Here is a 20,846-nt window from a genome sequence, read left to right as displayed (position 1 = left end):
TACAAAGCAATCTTCAGATGGCTGCCACTTGTGCTGGGCTTGGAGCTGCCCATGAGAATCCAAGCTGTGAACCAATGTCGGCTGCTGCTAATGGGGGCCTGGAGCCACTTAGTGAGAGGTATGGGGTACACTGAGGCCAGATACTGCTTGTTTGAGAGATTTTAAAAAAATCTAAGCATGAGCCAAGACAAGCTATACATAAGGAAAAGCCACTGGAAACAGTTTGTGTGGGCCTGTAAATTAAGTGAGACAGGGCCTCAGGGAATCTCTCGGGCTAAGCTGCTAGTGCTAGCCAGGCTGATGAAGTCTCAGATATGGACACAGCTATCTGGCTCTGTGTGGGATGGACTCATCGAAAGGACAATGGCCTCTGCCAACATTTCTGTCTGGGAGGAGGCTCCTGTCCCGCCTGCAGCTCTTGCTCTGATACCAGATAATTCAGCTCCTCTGCTTATATTACTGGTGCATTTCAAGCTGCTGCCTCAGCACTGGAGTTCAAAAGGAGTGACTCTGTGTAAGTCTGTGAATGGGCCCTCCAGGAGGAACTCCTGGGACTTCAGCAGCCCCCAGTCTCACTCAGCCACAATCCCTGGAGGTATCTGCAGCCAGAAGTTATGGGGACTTCTCTTCTTGGCACTGGTACACTGAGTGAGCTTGGGGTCCTGGTGTGGAGCTCAGACCCCTCGCTCCTCAGGGGGAATCTCTGGGATCTCTGCAGGTGAAATATTCCTCCCATCTTTTTATCCACCACAGGTGGGTGTGGGACCAGTCCGTTCAAGGTCTCCTCACTTCCTACCAGTCTTGATGTAGCTTCTTTTTTAATTCCCTAGTTGTAAGACTTCCATTCAGCCAGATATCAGGTGGTTCTGAATGATGGTTGTTCTGTAGCTTGGTTGTAATTTTGATGTGGTTGTGGGAGGAGGCGAGTACTGCACTTACCTATGCCACTATTTTGACTGGAAGTTCTCTGTGTTCTTAATTGCACTAAGAGTACATTACATGACTCTACAACTTATATTTAAATTTAGATAATTGTAAAAGAGATTTACATAGATATCACCACTTAACTAAATAGGATTATTCTTTAGTGGGGAGAATATTTGAAGATCTTCCCAGAAGTAATGACAAAGGTATGAGTATGATTGTCAATTGCTTTTTTGATTGTACAGAATCTCAGGTTAGTTGGCAATGTAGTTTAGCCCAGGCAACAGGAGCCACAGAGTATTACAAGATCACTTACTCCACCAGCCCTCTGTAGGAAAAGAGAAGCATAACCACATCTTTCAGGGCCAGATGTAGCCTCATAATTTCAGTCCTGTATCCACTCACCCAGAAAATGTATTGAACATCTATTGTGTGCCACTTCTAAGCTGGAAATATAGTGGAGAAAATAAAGATGTGAAACCCACTCTTATGAATCCAATGTGTTTATAAGTCACAAACTTTGTTTCAAAATGTGTTTAAGCATCCAGTTGGCCCTAGAGAGATCAAAGGATATGCCTTCTCATTGGGCTTACCTTTTTATGGGCACTCAGAAACATCTGCAGAACATTGCAAAGCAGTGAGGACAAGCTCAGATGATTTTGAATTCAGGGAAAGAGTGGAGTAGACAAAACATTGGCAGAGCTGCTAGGAATTATTGTGGGAAGCTCCTCAGAAAAGCATATTTGCTGGAAGATATAGCAAAAGAGTCATTTTTTTTCTACAGTATTTCTGTGACTGAAATAACGGTGTAGCGATAATAAAGTGGATGTATTTCCCTACCAGTTCTGCTTCCTTCACTCTGCCCTTGCTCATTCTTTCTCTATTCTTTTTCAGACTGTTAAGCATTTTGTTTCTTTGAGAAATTTTTCTGGCTTCAGATAGGTTTTTTTTTTTTTTCTGTTCAATGACATTCAGCTTTATTTACAGAATGTTGGTTTAATGAAGTTTATATTATTATTTTATTGGAAGTAATAAAACCCTTACTCTTGCCAGTAAAGAAAAAAGAGAGGAGAAAAGTTAAAAAGCAGCAGCCCTGAAAATAAAAACAGAAATCACGTTCTAGGACATCAAAAGACAATGACACAAGAGACAGAAATCCAGCCAACTTCACGGGACAGTGCTGACCTCTTAGTTCTGTTCTTGTAAGGAAACCCCTTTCATGGATTCTACATCTCAGATTTCTTTATTGACATAGTTTCCCATGCACCCGAATCCCTCAGACGTTTTCTCAATTTGTCTTTGCTGAACTAAGTGAAAATAAATGTCAAACTGAGTATGGGAAGAACATCCAGGGAATCAAGGGTAAAAACTTCTGGAGAACCCTGGATGTTAAATAAACTGAGCTTCCAGTTGGGAACAAATGTAATTTCTCTTTTTTACCCATATAGATAATTTCTTCCTTTTCTTTCTATTAAAAACCTTACAATTCAAACAAGATAGCAGATGGCAAATAAAAATTATACAACTATCCAAATAGTATTATATATCTAGTACTAGCTATCTATTAGGTACCACGGTAATCACTTTTTATTCATTGTGTTATTTACTTCTTATAATAATCCTATAAACTGCGTGTAATTACCTACATGTACACATGGAAAAAAATGAAGCTCAAAGAAGTTGTATATTTTATCCAAGCTCACATAGCAGCAAAGTGGCAGAAGCAGGATTCAAACACAGGGCTGTTTGACTTCAAAGAATGTAATTTTAACCATTGATACAATCATGACATATTTCCCAAGTTTTTGACACCTGCTTAAATAATTCTCTAGTTGTGTCGATAGGGATTCTTGAGTTCTCAGCTTCAGAGTTAAAGTTAAATTATACAAAGATATACATATTTTAAAATGCTAATTTCTTCAATAGCCTTTTAAAAAGGACAACAGAAATGAAAGATTAGCATATTGTCACTTAAGCCTATTTGGTTAAATGACTTAAAAATCAGAAAAAAGGATGAACTTAGTATTGGAACTCAAGTTCCCCTTTCTCTTTCCAGAATTCTACATACTAAATTATCTGTCTAGCCAAGTTCCAACTTAAATAGGTTGCTTTCCAAAACCTTTCAGTTTCCTCCAGGAATTACCAAGTCTCATCCCAGTCTATGAACGCTCATGTTTGTTGACTGTCACCTGACACTAACTCTGGTTTGGCATAAAAATACGGGCTCCACTGTGTCTACAAAGTCAATTTATTTTTTTTAACGTTTATTTTATTGATTTTAGAGGGAGAGAAAGGGAGGGAGAGAGACAGTAACATTGATCCATTCCTGTATGTGCCCTGACCAGGGATCAAACCAACAACCTCTATGCTTCGGGCCAACGTTCAAACCAACTGAACTATCTGGCTAGGGCTACAAAGTCAATGGGTACAGTTACTTAGACCCCAAGCAAAACTGAAAATCTTGGCTCAATTTACCAATGCTTCAATTTCTGAGTGAGGTGTGAAGTTAGACCCTACTCAGAACTGTTGGATGAACTATCTTCAATAAATCCACAAACAACAAATGCAGGTGAAGATATAGAGGGAAAGGAACCTTTGTGCACTGTATAGGGAAATGCAGATTGGTGCAGTATAGAGTTACCTCAAAAGATTAAAAATGGAACTGCCTTATGACCCAGTGATTCCACTCTTGGGAATATATCTAAAGAAACCCTAAACAGTAATTCAAAAGAATATATGTACCCCTATGTTAATTGCAGTGTTATTTACAATAACCAAGATTTGGAAGCAGCCCAAATGCCCATCAGTGGATAAGAGGATAAAAAACCGATGGTACATTTATACAATGGAATACTACTCCGCTGTAAAAAAGGAGGGAATCTTACCTTTTCTGACAGTGTAGATGGACCTGGACAGCTAGGTAAAATAAGCTAGTAGAAAAAGACAAGTACTGTGTGATTTCACTTACAGGTGGACTCTAAATGTAGTAGGCAATTAGACAGGTATGAGAAGAGCAGAAACGGTGGGCTAGGTGCAGGCAAAGGGTCACCAGGATGAAGAGCCCTGGGTGCCTGGCAAAGGGCAAAACTACAAGCCTTTGCAGGATCACTTCCTTAAGCATCAACCCCTGGGAGATGACATCTAGGCCTCAGTTGTGTTTTAGTTTCAGGCCCCAAAAAGAAGCTAAACCAGATGGAATGACTGGACCAATCAGTAGAGACTGCAACCCTGAGGAGACACATGGGAAAGCTGATGAATAATCTATTGAGATCTTCCCTTGAGAACTCAGATAAAAGTCCTCAAGATGGAGGACTCAGCCTGGCTCTCTCTCTAAGGAGCACACCCATATCTTTCCCACCTCACTGCCTTCTTTCCCTTGGTCTCTTTCTCTTTCTCGTTCTCGTATTCTCTCTCTCCCCCAAAGTCCAAGGGCCCTTCTTCTGCTATAACTTATTTTTTTGAGATCACTTCTTCTACCTCTGTGACTTTCTAAACAACATTCTTTTATAATGATGATAATAATAATAATAATAATAATAATAAAAGAATTGTTGGATGGATTAAATAAAACAATAAGTGTAGAGCTCCTAGATTAATGGCCAGCCTGCAATGCCATGGAGTACACACACACAGCAAAATGTGATTTCAAAAAAGATTGGCTTAACTCTGTTAGTTTAATGTTACTTTCATTTTTTCTCAGTAATAGAGGGGTAATAGATTGCTGAGGAGAAAATGAAAAAAAGTGGAAGTGATTGAATCAGCAACATCTTGTACAATAGGAGTCAATTTGAAAGCTGAAAGAATTCAGTTTAGTTCTGACCTTGCCAGGCTTTGCCTGTCTGACTTTTGAACAAACTATTTAATTCTCTTTTTCTTTTTAATATAGATTTGAATAGACTTCTGTAATTTTGAGCTTTTAGATTATTTCAACCTTCAAATAGATAAACAAGATCAATTATTATGTAACCCAGTATTTGAAGGAACACTCTGTTCTTAATGCTATTTTGGAAGTGATAGTCTTAGGGCTAAGGCTGTTGACTGGTGTTTGGATGTCCATTGCAGGCCCTGAAAGCCACTAGCAAGTCTCTGTTCAAATTCCTGCTTGTTGAGTAGGTCCCATCTGCTGTTATTTCCTAGTGTAGTCATACAACTTCATTCATTTGCTTTAGACATTGATATTCTTTGAAATCTTTTGAACCAAAAAGGCAATCTTTTTATCCAGGATTTGGTCAGTAGAAAAAAATCTTGTAGAAAAGACCTGAAACTCTGCAGCTCCTCTCTTTGTTTCATCATCCAGTATTGTAAACCCTGGAAATAGGAGGAAATTCAGAGGGGAAAAAAGGAGAATTTAGAGAGAACAAAGGAAAAATTTTCAGGTTAATACTAAGGGCAGTATAGTGCAGAACATGCTTTTGCAGATCAAGCCACAAAGTGAACAGGCTGTGAAATAGATTATATCCACATCTGATTTCTTCCCGATAGATTTGCGATGGAAAATTATACAGTGACATGGGTTGGGGTGACCTGTGGAGATTTAATTCAGCCCTGTCTTATGGCATTCACTTAAACAGTGTTTGTTTGAACCTTGAAGGCCTTACCTGTCACTCTGATTATTTCAATTTATTATTTTCTGTGTTTCTTGTTTCTCATATAATCTTAGATTTTTTATTTCCCACCATCATGAAAATACTTTTATTTTGTTGATGGAATACACAAAATTTTTAAAATTGGAGTTCTATCTCTGGCTTTTGGTAGGAAATAAGTGAGTGGGAGTAAGAAAGAGACCAAAAGGAAGGGACGATAAACTGACAGGAACAAGATATAATGTGATTTTTTTGTTTTGTTTTGATAGAACAATAGAAAGGCAGGTGAAATGGATTTGGGCTGGGTGGGGGTTAGTATCCTTGACATGAACCTTGTTTGTTCTGCTCTTCCACCACACTGTGAGGTCTTTGAGGTTAGTCTCTGGGTCATATTCACCTTAGAAGCATGCAGTGGTGACCTGTTGCTTGAATTAAGCTAATACCCCTCATATATGCATTCCCAGTTTTCTGGAGACATTATAGACAGCAGAAAAGAGTTTGGACTTTGGAGTCAGCAGGACTGAAAACGAATTCTGCTCTGTTACTTCACGATCTCTGTAATTTCTCTAATTCTTATTTTCTTTATCAAAAAATGAGGGTGATAATGAAAAGTAGTGTGTAGAGTTGTAGTGAGGATTAAATGAGATAATGCATGTGAGCATCTAGCTGGCATAGTGATGGCCCAGTGTAAAAGTTCCATGAAAACAGCTGTTATTATTATTATTATTATTATTATTATTATTATTATTCTAATGAGCTTTAGAATCTTGACTAAGTAATTTTCTCATTGTAGAATGTAAGTGACGACAGTTGTTACATACATTGTTATAAAGATTTAAGGATATAGTTTTTGTAGAATATCCTGTGTCTGTGAGATTGTAGTTGCTCATTAAAGGTTAGTCCTGGCTCTGTATTCCCAGCTGTCTTTCCCATACTTTGCTTTCATTACTTCCTAGCACATAACCAACACTAAGCTCAACTGAGAAGCTTTTCCCCAAGACATCAGCTATCACACCTTTGCTCATTTTATTGCATATTCTCTTCTTCTTCTTTTCTGTCTCTAACAATCTGGGATCTTTTAAGGCTTATCTCAAATACTACCTACTTCACGGTGTATTGCATAACTAAGCTTCCCAACTGGGTTGTTTCTCCTTCTTATAAATGCTCTCTTAGGACTCTGTGTTAGTTCTTTACTAGCACATATCTTCCTCTTTGTTGAATTACAGGCACTTTTGTTCTTCGATTTGCCACGCATAGCCTCTTCCCAGCTATCGGTGGTGGTACAATCACAGCTCTCCTCTCCTTCCTCCCCCGACACATTTATCTACCAGACTTTGACTTATTATCTAGAAAACTGTCATCTCGAAGAAGACTGGATTCTTTCTTTCTTGCTGAAAGATGAATCCCTTTGCTAAATTTACATATTGAGTTAAATGACTCACTGTGTTCTCATAGTAACTCTAGGATGCCCCTTCGGAGATTTTACCTCGTTTCATTACAGAATCCTGAAACTGTTTAAATGACTGGGTCTTATACAGAATTTTAAGCTCCTCGAGGGATGTCATTGTTGTGGCCCTAGTTTCATACATATTATCTTATCTGTAAACCTAGTGCAGTGTTCGAAGACCACAGAGTTCAATGAAGTTACCCTTAACAATCCACTCCAACAGGCTCATAACACACTCAAAATATCCCTACCCTTTAATTGAAGTATAAATTTAATTCCTTGTGAAGTTAGGAAATTGTTATAATTTAAGAAACTAAATAATTATAAGTATGCTCAAAGAAGGGATAAATGCTATTTCACTTCATATATTCCCCACCTTTCATTTGTAGTAATCCAACTACTAAATTAGCCAATTATCTATCCTCTTAGTGAAATAACAATATTCCCCAAAAGTTTTCAGCTAATAACATTGTAAAATTAAATTATAGTGTAAATGCATAAAGAAGTATATTCTCTCTCCAAAGAAAATTACTTGAATAATAAAAATTCCTTTGGAAGAATAAAACAAAAAATGATCTCTTACTGTGTGTGGGGTGTAAATTCTGCTCTTATACTTCTAGATTTTATACATTGATCTACAAGAGTGGTCCTCTGCATGCAAATGAGGCCATATAAAGAAACAAACTTCATGTATGGCACCAAATGTTTGCATATTATGGATATAAAAGGTGCAAGGAAAATAAAACAAGAGTATCTGAAAGTATTAATTAATTATTAAATTAAAAGTAAATAATTAATATTTATTAATCAAATTGTATTTCATTTCTTTCCTTTTCACTTTTTTTTCTGATCCACTAAGAAAAACCTGTCATCTATGCTGAACAGCTTAAAACAAAGCACATGTTTTTGGTTTGAAAAGGACAAATATAACCATCTTACCTATAAATAATGCACAAGAGTTAATTCATGAAAAAGAGAGAGAATAGCCACCCAAAAGCTTCTCTCTATATACATATATATGCAAAGTTTCTTATAATCACTGAGCATATACTGAAGAGCTGAAAGGAAGGAAATTTTGTGTCATTCTTTGTCCAAAAGCTGTGCTGTATTTGTCAGAATGAATTTTAGAACTCTCTTCCCATCTTCAAATGATGAAGATGTGAACTTTCTCACAACATCAACAGCCAGAGCTGGAGAATTTGTGGGGGGATACATGTTTTGAAACCATAGATTTTTGGGAAAGAGAAGAGCTCAGATGTAGATATTGTTTGTTCTCTGTATTCTGAACACTCAAGAAAAGCAGTGCTTAAGTGCTTAATATTTTGGAGACAGAAATAAATCAAATTGACAATGGCACAGAAGTAAAATTATTCCTGGAACGAGGGGAGGTCCTTGTTGACCTCAGCTAGTGTGGCATTCTTCACCTGGGTTTCTTGGCCCCCATATTTGGTCTTCATATTGTGTTTTATACCTGGACTCACCCCTTCTAGGGCCAGGCACAGTTCATGGCCTGGGACTTTTCTGGTGTATGCTTAAAGATAAATACAAAACCTTACTCACTGCTTTTCTTGCCAGTGTGTATTTCTGTTGCACAAAAAGGAAGCAACAACATAGGGTATCATGAATAGATTTGGCAAAGCTGAGGTGTAGGAATGACTTCCATATGGTGTTAGATAGGAATTAATTATTCAAACACATGGCAGTTAAAGATCCCTGAGGCATTTTAAGTGTCCTGAAAGAAAAGATCAAGAAAGAATAAGAATACTGAACAGCTTCAGTGATTCTATAAATAAATGTGTAAAGACCGTAGCTTACAGCTTATTATTTAAACTATCTGGGCCTTAAATAATGGTTATTTATTTTTGTGTGTGTGTGTGTTTTTCCGAAGCTGGAAACGGGAAGAGACAGTCAGACAGACTCCCGCATGCGCCCGACCGGGATCCACCCGGCAGGCCCACCAGGGGCGATGCTCTGCTCACCAGGGGGCGATGCTCTGCCCCTCCGGGGCGTCGCTCTGTTGTGACGACCAGAGCCACTCTAGCGCCTGGGGCAGAGGCCAAGGAGCCATCCCCAGCTCCCGGGCCATCTTTGCTCCAATGGAGCCTCGCTGCGGGAGGGGAAGAGAGAGACAGAGAGGAAGGAGAGGGGGAGGGGTGGAGAAGCAGATGGGAGCTTCTCCTGTGTGCCCTGGCTGGGAATCGAACCCGGGACCCCTTGCATGCCAGGCCGACGCTCTACCACTGAGCCAACCGGCCAGGGCCTAAATAATGTTTTAAGAGAAAAATCCCCACTGACAGGACAGCATGCACCAAAATTAAAAAAAAATACATTCATAAAAAGAGGCAATTTTTCGGAGTAAGAATAAATGATATCTAAATAGTAGAATAAATCTATAATAAAATTTATATATGCATTTGAATATATAATATAACCTACAATATTATCTTGATACAGAGAACATCATTTATTTTTGTAAGGTTTTTATGAATTAATGGAAGCTCAGAGTTGTCAACTGACTCGTCCAAAGGGAAACCATGGACTTGTATGTCTTGGGCTTATGTTTGTATACATATCATTTGCACTAGATTGCATATCATTTATATTAGGTTATAGATACGTAAGAGTGAAGACTGTGTTTAACTCATACCTGTATTCTAATGTAACAGATGACAGTTGCCTGACAAATAGTAAGCGCTTAGTAATTATTTGACAAACAGAATTTATAAAAACAGTTAACATTATTAGTGACAAGGCAATTTCCAAACCCAATAATGAGTATTCATTTATTTGTTTATTTATTTTACAGACACTTATAAATTGCCTACTTTATTGCAGATACTGTATCAATTAGAATTCATATTGGTCTTCAAAAAGATAACAGCTATAGAGAGATAGAAAGATATCTATGCAGATTGGAGTAGCCACTATAGAAAGAGGTATAGAGTTTCCTTAAAAAGTTAAAATGGAACTGCTTATACACCCCAATGTTCATTGCAGTGTTACTTACAATAGCCAAGGTCTGAAAGCAGCCCAAGTGGCCACCAGTAGATGAGTGGATAAAAAACCATGGTACATTTACACAGTGGAATACTACTCAGCCATGAAAAAAGAAGGAAATCTTACCTTTTGTGACAGCATAGATGGACCTGGAAATTATTATGCTAACTGAAATAAACCAGTCAGAGAAAGAAAAGTACCCTTTGGTTTCACTTATATGTGAAATTTAATGATCAAAATAAACTAACAAAATAGAAATAGACTCATAGATACAGACAACAGATTGACAGTTGTCAGAGGGGAGGGGGTTAAGGGGCTAGGTGAAAAAGGTGAAGGACCATATGAAAATGCCAAAGATCGAACATTTAAAATATTAAAAGTAACTGAAAACCATTAAAGAACTTTAAGGAAGAGAGACATAATTAGATGTATTTTTGGAAAAATGACTCTGGATTCAGTATAGAAAATAGATGAGGAAGGAGCAAGAGTTCATGCAGTAAGGTCAGTTGGGGGGTATTGTAGAAACCCCATGCTAGGTGACAGTAGCTTAAACTAAGAGGATGTTTAGAAAGGAAAAAAGGAGAAGGAATGTGAAAGTTACTTAGAAGGTAATACTGAAACAGTGAATGTAGAGATAAAGGTGTGGTATCAAATGGCTCTTTTGCTTTTGGATTGCACAATTGGTGCTAATCTAGAGTAGTTCACAGTTTGCAGGGAGAAATGAAAAGCAGTATAATGAGTTGTTGTATTTATCTATATACATGTTTGGGTTGGGGTTCAGTGTCTTACCTGAACTGACAATAGAAAATTGAGAGTCTTCAGCCAATGCTAATAAAACACATTTATTTCTCAAAATAAATAAAGATATATCTTTCCCTAAATGGGCTTTGAACTATATTCTTCCTTTGAATAAACTGCTTTGTTCTCAAGGATGTATGGAGGAAATGTGTCTGTAAGAGTAAGTGTCTGTCATTTTAATTTGCTTACTATTTTTTAACTCCTTCGTGAGTAATAATAGTAAAACCAAACAGTATATTGCATAATTCCCACAAAAGTAAGTTATATATAGAGAGGTCAAACCATGAAAGTCCACTGGGATGATTTGCTCAGAGTAGGCGATTGACACATATTTGTTGTTTGACCAAGTCACAGCAAAAGTATTGCTAAATCACTATTTTAATTGTTTGTTATAAGAAACATGATTATGACCAAGTATACTTTTAAACTCCCCTTTAGGAAGACAAGAGAAAGCCCTTCCCACTTTGGAGAAGCTGACTTTGGCTACTTAGTTTAGTGACCTGGTATAACCTCACACCCAAAATTTCATGCTGTCATTTAGCGTTTGGTGGGCCATGGTCCCTTTCAGCTAATATAATTTGGCAAACACAAAGTGTTTTATGAGAGAGGCAACGTGGAAAGAACTCTGTAATTTTGAAAAAGATTTTGCCAATGTTTTTAACCACTCACCTTCCCAAATACCCTGCCTCAGTCGAATTCATTTACAAGTACCTTGTATTTTCCATGTCTTTTGCCATTCCCTCTCTAGGGACCCAGAACTCCGTGTGAACCTTAGCTCTAATAGCCTCATGGGATCAGGTTGAGTAAGCAGCTTCAGGGACCAGAAAAAAGACACCATTTAAGGTGCAAATTCAAATTACTATCAAGGAATAAAACCAGAGGAACAATGTCACATGGTAGGTCCTAGGGTAGAGTTCAAGGTTATAGATGGGAAAATGTGGCAGGAAGTCACGAACAGTAGGTCTCTAAGCAAGAGCAAAGATGCAATGAATCAAAGGCCCAGAATGCAGCACCGGACAAAGCAAGGGCATCTGGAGCTTCTTCCGATGGGCCTGGGAGAGCAGGGCTTAGTTTAAAGGCTCAGCCTCATCTCAGAGACCTGTGTCCCTGTGCTTCACACCACTCCCTTCCTTTGGAATTCTCCCTTCCCTTTGCCTATCTACATCTTTTCCATTTGCTATGGACCAGCTCAAGTCTTGTGTCTTATATGACCACTGGTATAATATTTAATTGGTCTGAGAACAACTGGGTAAGAATCTATTTCCCAATTAAAATGCCAAGTCATTGCAGTATGTTTATTTTTGAAGGTAAATTTTGCAACTTGTTATGTCTCCCTAAGCCTACCGCTTTCTTTTTCTCCAAAATTTTCCAAGAGTTTTCTCTGCTTTTGCTTTTGAAATTTTTCTTTCCTCAGGAAATAATTACTAAAGATGTTTTAGTCATATTTTTAAATTTAACATATCATATACTTATTATTTTTAAACCTGCTTGAGGTTAAGACTCATGTTTTATTTACAATGCTTTATATACTTGCTAATAATAACATCATTATTTATTAAGTGCCAATTATATTTCAGATACTTCACTTATATTATTTTTAATTTTCATAGAAATCCTTTCAGGTATGCATGTTATCCCCATTTGGGGCTCAGAAAGTTTAACTTGTTCAAAGATTGAACCAGCAAATGCTGAGGTTGAGATGAGAACTCAGGCCTGGGTTCTCTTCACTACTCCAGGCTGCCTTGGACTATCTGTTGATTTGATTAATCTGAATTTTTAGTTATATAGTTCAGGTTCCTATCTCCTAGAGCTCTGTGACCATCTACAGAGCAAGTCTACCCAGAAACCAATGGCGGGGGCATGTTTTATGCCTCCTAATTTCACATGATAAAAGCTCCAGTTGTCTTTTTTCTCCTCCTCCTCCTCCTCCTCCTCCTCCTCCTCCTCCTCCTTCTTCTTTGTTTTCATCTTTTTTCTCTTTTGAGTTCACTATTCTTCCTCCTTTTTCTTGTTCCTGAACACTCATTTATTTAAAAATGAGTTTTCCTATATCATACCTCAACCCTTCCTCCCACCTCTTTGGTATATTTTTCCCTCAGTAAATACCAGGTCTAATCTATACTTACAATTTTCCAAAAGCTCTTTAGGTAGCTAGCTAAATCCTAAAACATTCATTTGTCCAGCAGGGGCTAAATTGTATGACCTTCAGCATGGGAGGGGGCAGGTGTTACATATGGTTGCTTAGAGGAGAAAATCAATAAGTTTCAGCAAATTCATTCTCTCAGGCAACTGAACTAATTTTATAAACTAAAAAGATAAAATTGGTGGAGTTGCTTAGATCTGATCCTGAGGCTTAAGGACCTACTTGCTGTCCTTCAACTCTGTGCTCAAAACCTTCCCTATGGTCCAGAAGGACCAGTCAGCCTTCCCTGTCTGGTCACTGTAAGGTGGTCATACATTTTCAGATCAGTATAGACCATCAGGTGGAAAGAAACTATTGAAAACAAGTTTTTGGATGTATCCTAGGGACATTTAAGTTATATATTAGGTCTTCAGTATGTGTTATGTGCTCTTAAAGAAAGTTTATATATATGTATGTGTGTGTATATATAAATAAATTAATAGTGCCAGTAAGATGTGACTAATGCTATATTAGTTGAGATCTGTACCACATGCTAGTGGAGCCCAGAGGCCCGAGGAAGGCTGCAGAGAGACCCATTTGAGTGTGGCCCTTGATGAGGGGCTGCCAACTAAGAAAGGTGGGGTGAATATTCTAGGTAGAATGAACAGCTGGAACCTTAGCACAAGACGGGGGTAACAAAAACAACAACAAAGAAAGCTTGTGAAATGTGTGACATTCTGCCCACTTTGGGACACTCTTCCCTTGGCACAGAGCAAGCATCAGTTATATATTTAACCTGTGCTGTTATATTTATCTTCACAATAAGCCTAGCAGATTGGTTCTGCTATTATTCCCATTTTCACTGTAGAAACCGAGGTACAGAGAAACTGGGAGACTTGTGAGAGGTTACGCAGTGATAAAGTGGTGGAACCAGGCTGTCTGACCCCAGTGCTTCTGTGCGTCTACCCAGGTCTTCCAAGGGTTTGCTCAAGAAACAGAAATAATTATTAATTTTTTTTAATTTATTCATTTTAGAGAGGAGAGGGAGAGACAGAGAGAGAGAAGGGGGGGAGGAGCTGGAAGCATCAACTCCCATGTGTGCCTTGACCAGGCAAGCCCAGGGTTTCGAACCGGCGACCTTAGCATTTCCAGGTCGACACTTTATCCACTGCGCCACCACAGGTCAAGCCAGAAATAATTATTAATGAGGTTTCTTTTTCAAATTACTTGGATACTTCATTAATCACAAACCTTATATTTTAATAGCACTTCACAGAATTCCCTGAGGAAAAAAGGAAGAGGCAGACAAAACAGGAAAGGAAAACCTTAAAAGATGTAAGGGAGAAGGCTGACAAACAACTCCATCCTGGATTTAGTCATACATCTGAATACCCTGTTGGGACAGGAAGTGATAAAGGCCACCATTTTAATTAAGCTAGAAGGGGAGTGAAAGCCAAAAAACACTGAATGCAAGATTCAGACAAAAGTGTGTCTTGTCCTGGCCTGATAGCTCGATTGATTAGAGTATCGTCCCAAAACTCAGAGGTCGCCAGTTCGATCCCTGGTCAGGGCACAGGTTCCTGTCTCTCTCCCCTTCTCTCCCTTCCTCTCTCTAAATCAATAAAATAAACATTAAAAAATGTGTCTCACTCACTGGGATTAACGTGCCAACTTTAAAAAAGAAAAAGAAAAGAACCTACAAGGTTTCCGGTAGTTCATTTTTTTGTCATGTTCAGCTTGTATTACTGTTAGCTGCCTTTCAGAACGTCTTGTATTCTTGGCTTTATTATTCACAAAAGAGTCAGGTGTTCAATATGGATCTGGGACAGTAATCACATGTGGGAGCCCCAGATTCCAAGGGCTTTTAGGAGCGGATTTGTGAGAAAAGAGTGAAAAAGAAGCAAGGAGGAGGATGTTTATTTTTAATAAAGAGACCCTGACCTAACTTCCTGAACTCAAACCAGTCTAGACTTGTTTTTTCCATTTTACACAATGTCCGCAACAACAGAATAAATTTATTAAAACCAAACAAACCGGGGGTTGAGTTTTGGCATCGGAAGTCACGCAGAAATAGAATCAGCTGCTCTTGAGCTGAGTCTAGCAGCTGATTTACAAACCAGCGGTAGACTAAGGAAGGCTACACTGGCCTTAACTGAACCAAAGTTATTTTCACTATGAGGAGACAATGGGAACAGAAAGTCTGGCCTGGGGCCCAGGACATGAACTTGTCAGTTCATCAGTTCTGCCCTCCTTTTCCCACAATTTTCAAAATTCAGAATTCACAGAACCCTTACAGTCATTTTTTCCCATCGCCTTATTTTGTGTGGAGGGAACCGAGACTCAGAGAAGTTAGATGTTCCTCTCTTCCAGTCATACTATTAGTGTAAATAAAATATCACTGAGTTACCAGACAATACCTACCAAAGCAGAGGGGCAGTTTTGGCTCTTCTGGGTTGGGAAAAATAATGTGGGAACAATTTAATTCACATATACGTGAGCATAAATTCACAGAGCCAATTCTATTAATTGATGGATTCTCTGAGGATTATTCAGTTTTCTTTCATTTCCTTCTTAGTGGTTTTTAGGCTGCCTTTTATGGTGTTCCAGCAACTAGACAAGAGGTGCGTGTGTGTGTTTGTGGAGTACTGGTTCCTCGGAGTTTCTGAGTCTTGTCCAAAGTCAATGTGTATTTTTATAGTTCAGAATGCTTTCCATTCTTTATCTCATTGTATCCCTACTGTATACTTGTGAGCAGATAGAAAGTTAAAATGAACTCCTTTTCAAATGTAGGGAAAATGAGACACCGTGATGTTCCCAAAATGACATGATGATTTTAATGGGGATGTTCAGATCTGAACACAAATATCCTCTCTCTTGTGTCAGTTTTCCGAACAGGAGGCCACGTTTCTACAACTCTCCCTTTTATTAATATGAATTAGAGAAGTTGTACAACAATTGAATACTGGAAGGAGCATAGACTCCTCTCTTTCTTTACAAAAGATGCTCTTAGTTAATTTTAGGGTTAATTTTGAATAGATGTATGACATTTGGAATCAAAAGAGTCCCTTTTTTGCTGGATACCATTGGTTTAAAATTGACTTCTTCATGCCTAAAGAGACAGATTCTGTCACAGCCTTTTTGTGATGATCTGTACTCCATGCCTGACTCCTCTTCTTCTCCTTCTCCTTCTCCTTCTCCTTCTCTTTATTCTTCTTATTCTTCTTCCTCTTCTTCTTCTTCCTCTTTTTTTTTGTTTAAGTGAGGAGAGGGGGGATAGAGAGATAGACTTCTACATGTGCCCTGACTGGGATCCACCCAGCAACACCCATCTGGGGCCGATGCTCTGCCCATCTGGGGCCATGCTCGCAACCAAGCTATTTTAGTGCCTGAGGTGAAGGTTCCACGAAGCCATCCTCAGTGCCCAGGGCTGATGCACTATAACCATTGAGCCATGGCTGTGGGAGAGCAAGATAGAGACAAAGTGAAAGAGTAGAAGTGGGGAGAAGCAGATGGTTGCTTCCCCAGTGTGCTCCGACTGGAAATTGAACCCAGGACTTCCACACCTGAATTGACACTACCACTGAGCCAGCTGTCCTTGGACCCATACCTGCCTCTTCTAATGGACAATCATTTTTACTATGACACTATAACAGACAAGCTATCTTAAATAAATGAAACTTTGTGACAATCTTTTATGTGCTAAGCAGAGAAATAACTAATGGAAGGGATAGCTGCTTGGAGAAGTGACTTTTTTGTTAGATTTCTTAGTTCCTTGGAGCTTTTCCCTTCATACAGCTGTAACCACTTTGCTCAGATCTTAAAGGCTTGATCCCTTTACAGAACTCTTTTTCTGTAAAGAAAAAGAAACTTTTTATCTTGATTGATTTTTTGAATGTCTGTTTATTCAAAGGGTGTGTCCCTTAGAAAAACATGGTCAAGAATTTGTAGAGGTGCATGAGAAAATTCATATTAGCTCCAAGAACATAAAAAGCCTTTGCTTTTAGGTTCTATTTTGTTTTTGGTGACTAAGAACTGTAACTAATATGTGTCCTCTTCCAAATGCATCCCTTTTAAGGTCCTGCTTGATGGCTATCACAGCTTTCCTCATTCATTCATTTGTTTTCTGGCAACAAAGTCTTTTCAAGTTTATTGTTAAAATTTCTCTCTCTAATTGGAATGCAAAAGCGTTGTGTTTACAAGTTGACATTTTGAGAACTCTGTGGAAATTGTGTGTTGTGACTTGAGCTTTTCAGAAATGGTCACGCTAAGATACTAAGATGTAATTAGAATCACACAGATTGGAAAATGGTGACTTTGTCCTTGAAGAATCCCTGATAAACTTGAATATTCTATAATTTGGAAAATTGGAAAATAAGGAGGTGGAAGAAGAGCTTGAGGATCATAAGCTGATGACAGTTTTAAAACTGCAACCCTTAGTAACTTGCCATTTTAGCACTTGCTCGGGCTTCCATAATTATAATATATTCAGCCTTAAACTCACTGCTACCATTGTTTTCCAAACAGCAGCTGGCCCCAGCAGAGCAATGATTCTCTGCTTTTTAGCCCTCACCTTACAAATCAACATCACATTATTGGCCACCACCATTCTTGCATTTCACAATCATGTAAACACCTTACCACAAACCACATGCCTGCACATGAACACCTAACATTTCCACTTGTTGACTGACTCAGCCTCTTCCCTTCTCCAGCCCCATGTCATTAGTGGTGTGAAGGGAAAAGAGCATGTGTAGTGCACAGGATGAGTCAGTCCAAGAGAGCTGCAGGTCTGAGTTAAATCACAAGTAAGTATTTCCCATTCTCATTCTGTAGCAAAACTTCCTTCCCGGACCACGCCCCTTTATGCTCAGCCTCCATGTTGTAACTCAACCTGCTGCAACCTCTGCCCCAAGTGGTGACAAGGAACAGCATCCTCAGAAGAGGTGTAGATGGAAGAAGTAGAGACAGAAGCCATGAGTTGGTAGGAAAGTAATAAAAGATGGGCCACAGGTGGGTAATTATTAACAAAAAAGGTGAAAATGGTTGAAGGAGCGAGGAGCAGTATGAAGTAGAGACAAGACAGTGAGGCACCGTTCACTCTGGATAGAAAAGGGAATGATACTTAACAAGAAGTATGATAGGGTCCATAAAATTTAGTTGGTACAAATAAGTATATGGTTAGAATTTAGAGTCAAATCTAACATTGTTTTTTACTCACCCACAGATTACTATTTAAGTATTTGCTTTCTCTTTATTCAGTATATAACATCATCATTATAATATTTGAATATCTACATACCTTAGAAGTTCAGACCATGTTGGAGGAGGTCACTGAGAGGACCAGGTCCTACAAACTGGACCTGGGCAATTAGAACCTCCTCATGCCCTTTCCTGTCCTTGGAATGTACAAGCTGCCCACGGTTTCCCGTGGTGGCAGCTGCTTCAAGGACACAGCCTTGAGAGAGTAAGGTGTTGTTGAGACCATCTGGAATGAATACGTGACTAAACTGAGAGCCTCTAAATAAACTTTTAAGACTGTGGTGGGTGGGTGCAGAGATCCACTCACCTGGTGACTACCCAAGACAAGACTTGTATGTGTGTCTTTGTTTAGTAAAACTTCCACCCATGAATCTTTTCCCAGTCTCTCCTTGCCTGCTGTGTCCAGGTTCCAATTTCAATTCTCACCCAGGGAACTCCCAAGTTTGCATACCATTCCTCAAAGTCTCAGTGAGCTTTATGTTTGTTCTCTAGCGGGAAACCAGATGACTGCGGATGGGAGGGGATAAAGTCAACATTTTGCTTGTGGGGTCTGCTCAGTTTCCTGATACATCTTCATCACATGGTGGAGATACTCAATAAAAGCTTGACGGAGGGATGAATGAGTGAATGACTGTGAGAATGAGCATTTAGTACTGCCCCTGGAAACCTGCTTTAATCCTTATTGTGAAGATAACATAGGCATACTTTCTCCTTTAACCCCAACTCAATAAAGGTACTATGTATTTTTATTTGATAAATGGAACCTAATCTTCCCTCATTCTTTTGCACAGCATTGGTGCGGTGATTATTGTAGCCTGAAAGAAGACACTTTGGGGATGCTATAAAAATATATCAGAGACCTAGTGCCTTATACACAACAGAAATTTATTTCTCACAGTTCTGTAAACTGGAAGTTCTAGATTAGGTTGGCAGTATGGTTAGGAAGAGGAACCTCTCCTGGTTACAGACTTCTAATTGTATCCTTATGTGGTAGAAGGGGAATGATTCTCCCTGGGGTCTCTTTATAAAAGCACTAGTCTTATTCAAGGATACCACTTTCATGACCTGATTATCTCCCCAAAGCCCTACCTCCTAATCCCATCATATTGGGCATTAGGATTTAACATATGAATGTTGGGTACACACAAACACATTTAGACTATAACACCACTGCTGCTAGGTGTGTCGACAGATGACAGCACTCAGCTGAATCCCACTCACCAACCTCCAACCCAGAGACTGCCCTTCGCTGAGGTGAACACACACCTTTCCTGTGTGCAGCCTGCATCAAACGCCTAATGTGAGGCTGTAAGGCCTTGGCCGCAGCCATTCTCCAAGCTGGAACAACTCTGCAAGGACATTTCCACACCAAACATCCTCATGGGATAATCTAAGTTTTTGTTGTGACTAAACCACAACTGAACTTTTTCTTCTGCTGAATCCTATTTTCTTCATTTCCCAAGAGCACTCCCCATTAAACTGCCTGCAAGAAAATTTAGTCTCAGAGTCTTCTTCCTGAGAAACATGACCTCTAACATACCATGTTTGTTAATTTTAAAACTCTTCCTTACCACAGCTAGAATGACGTCAAATCTTTTCTATTTTTTTCCTGAAGTCTAACCTAATAGCACATTTCCATATTAAGACTAGAGAGCCTAATGTAGAAATTGAATCCTCTCTTAAGACATAGTGCCATCTCTTTGGACAATATAACATTAAAATTTGGATTCCACACAACTTTTCATAACCTCTACAAGTAGCTTTGCCCTTTAACACTTCATTCTCCATTACTTCCACCCCTAGTGTGTCTCAGATATTTCATTGTTAAACCCACAGAAACAATGATCTGTGCTTGCAGAATGGAATGAAAAGAATGATACATTGGTCTCCTTAAAAATGGTTTGAAGGAGGGTGAAACTTCTTTGAATTTACAGAGGTATGATTTTTAAAATTCATTTGTTTCTTTGATTTCTAGAGTACCTTTTCTTCAAAGATTTGAAACTCAAAAGAAGTTTTTAACTTTCTTCTTTTTCTCTTCTCTAGGTTTCTCCATGTAAAAGCACTGTAATTAGGAGTATGGGTCAGATACATCCTATTCTTGTTTTGTTTTTCTCTGTTGAGAAAACCACATACTTTCAGAAAGGTGAAATAATAGAGCTGGTTCCAAACTCAACTGTGAAATAAAGTTTGTTCATGAGGAGCCTCTAGTCTTCTGTGGTAGACACTTTCCCTTTGTGGTTTCTCTTCCCCAACTCTGGAGCCTCCTCAGCCTAATACCAGTTTCCTGTCCACTCCTCTCCTCAACATCCTTTTCCTTCTTCCAGCTTTTCTTATTCTTGTGTTCTCTGTTCATGACCCTGAGTCAGTTTGATGGCTCCCCATGCTGCCTATTGTCACCACAACAAAAACTTCTGTGTTCTATTATAATTTATCACCCAAAGCCAACTTTCCTCTCGTGTGACAATTTTTCCTGGCATACTTGTAGTTGATTAGTAAGTATTTAAATGAATGAATAAGTGTATGAATAAACTGCTCTTTTTTTTTTTTTTTTTTTTTGGATTTTTCTGAAGTGAGAAGTGGAGAGGCAGACAGACAGACTCTCGCATGCACCAAACCAGGATCCCCCCAGCATGCCCACTAGGAAGCAATGCTCTGCCCATCTGGGGTGTTGCTCCATTGTGAGCAGAGCCATTCTAGTACCTGAGGCAGATGCCAT

This window comes from Saccopteryx leptura, chromosome 1, assembly GCF_036850995.1.
Source record: "Saccopteryx leptura isolate mSacLep1 chromosome 1, mSacLep1_pri_phased_curated, whole genome shotgun sequence".
Classification (NCBI taxonomy): Eukaryota; Metazoa; Chordata; class Mammalia; order Chiroptera; family Emballonuridae; genus Saccopteryx; species Saccopteryx leptura.
The sequence above is the reverse complement of the archived record's forward strand: the minus strand, read 5'-3'. Positions refer to the sequence as shown.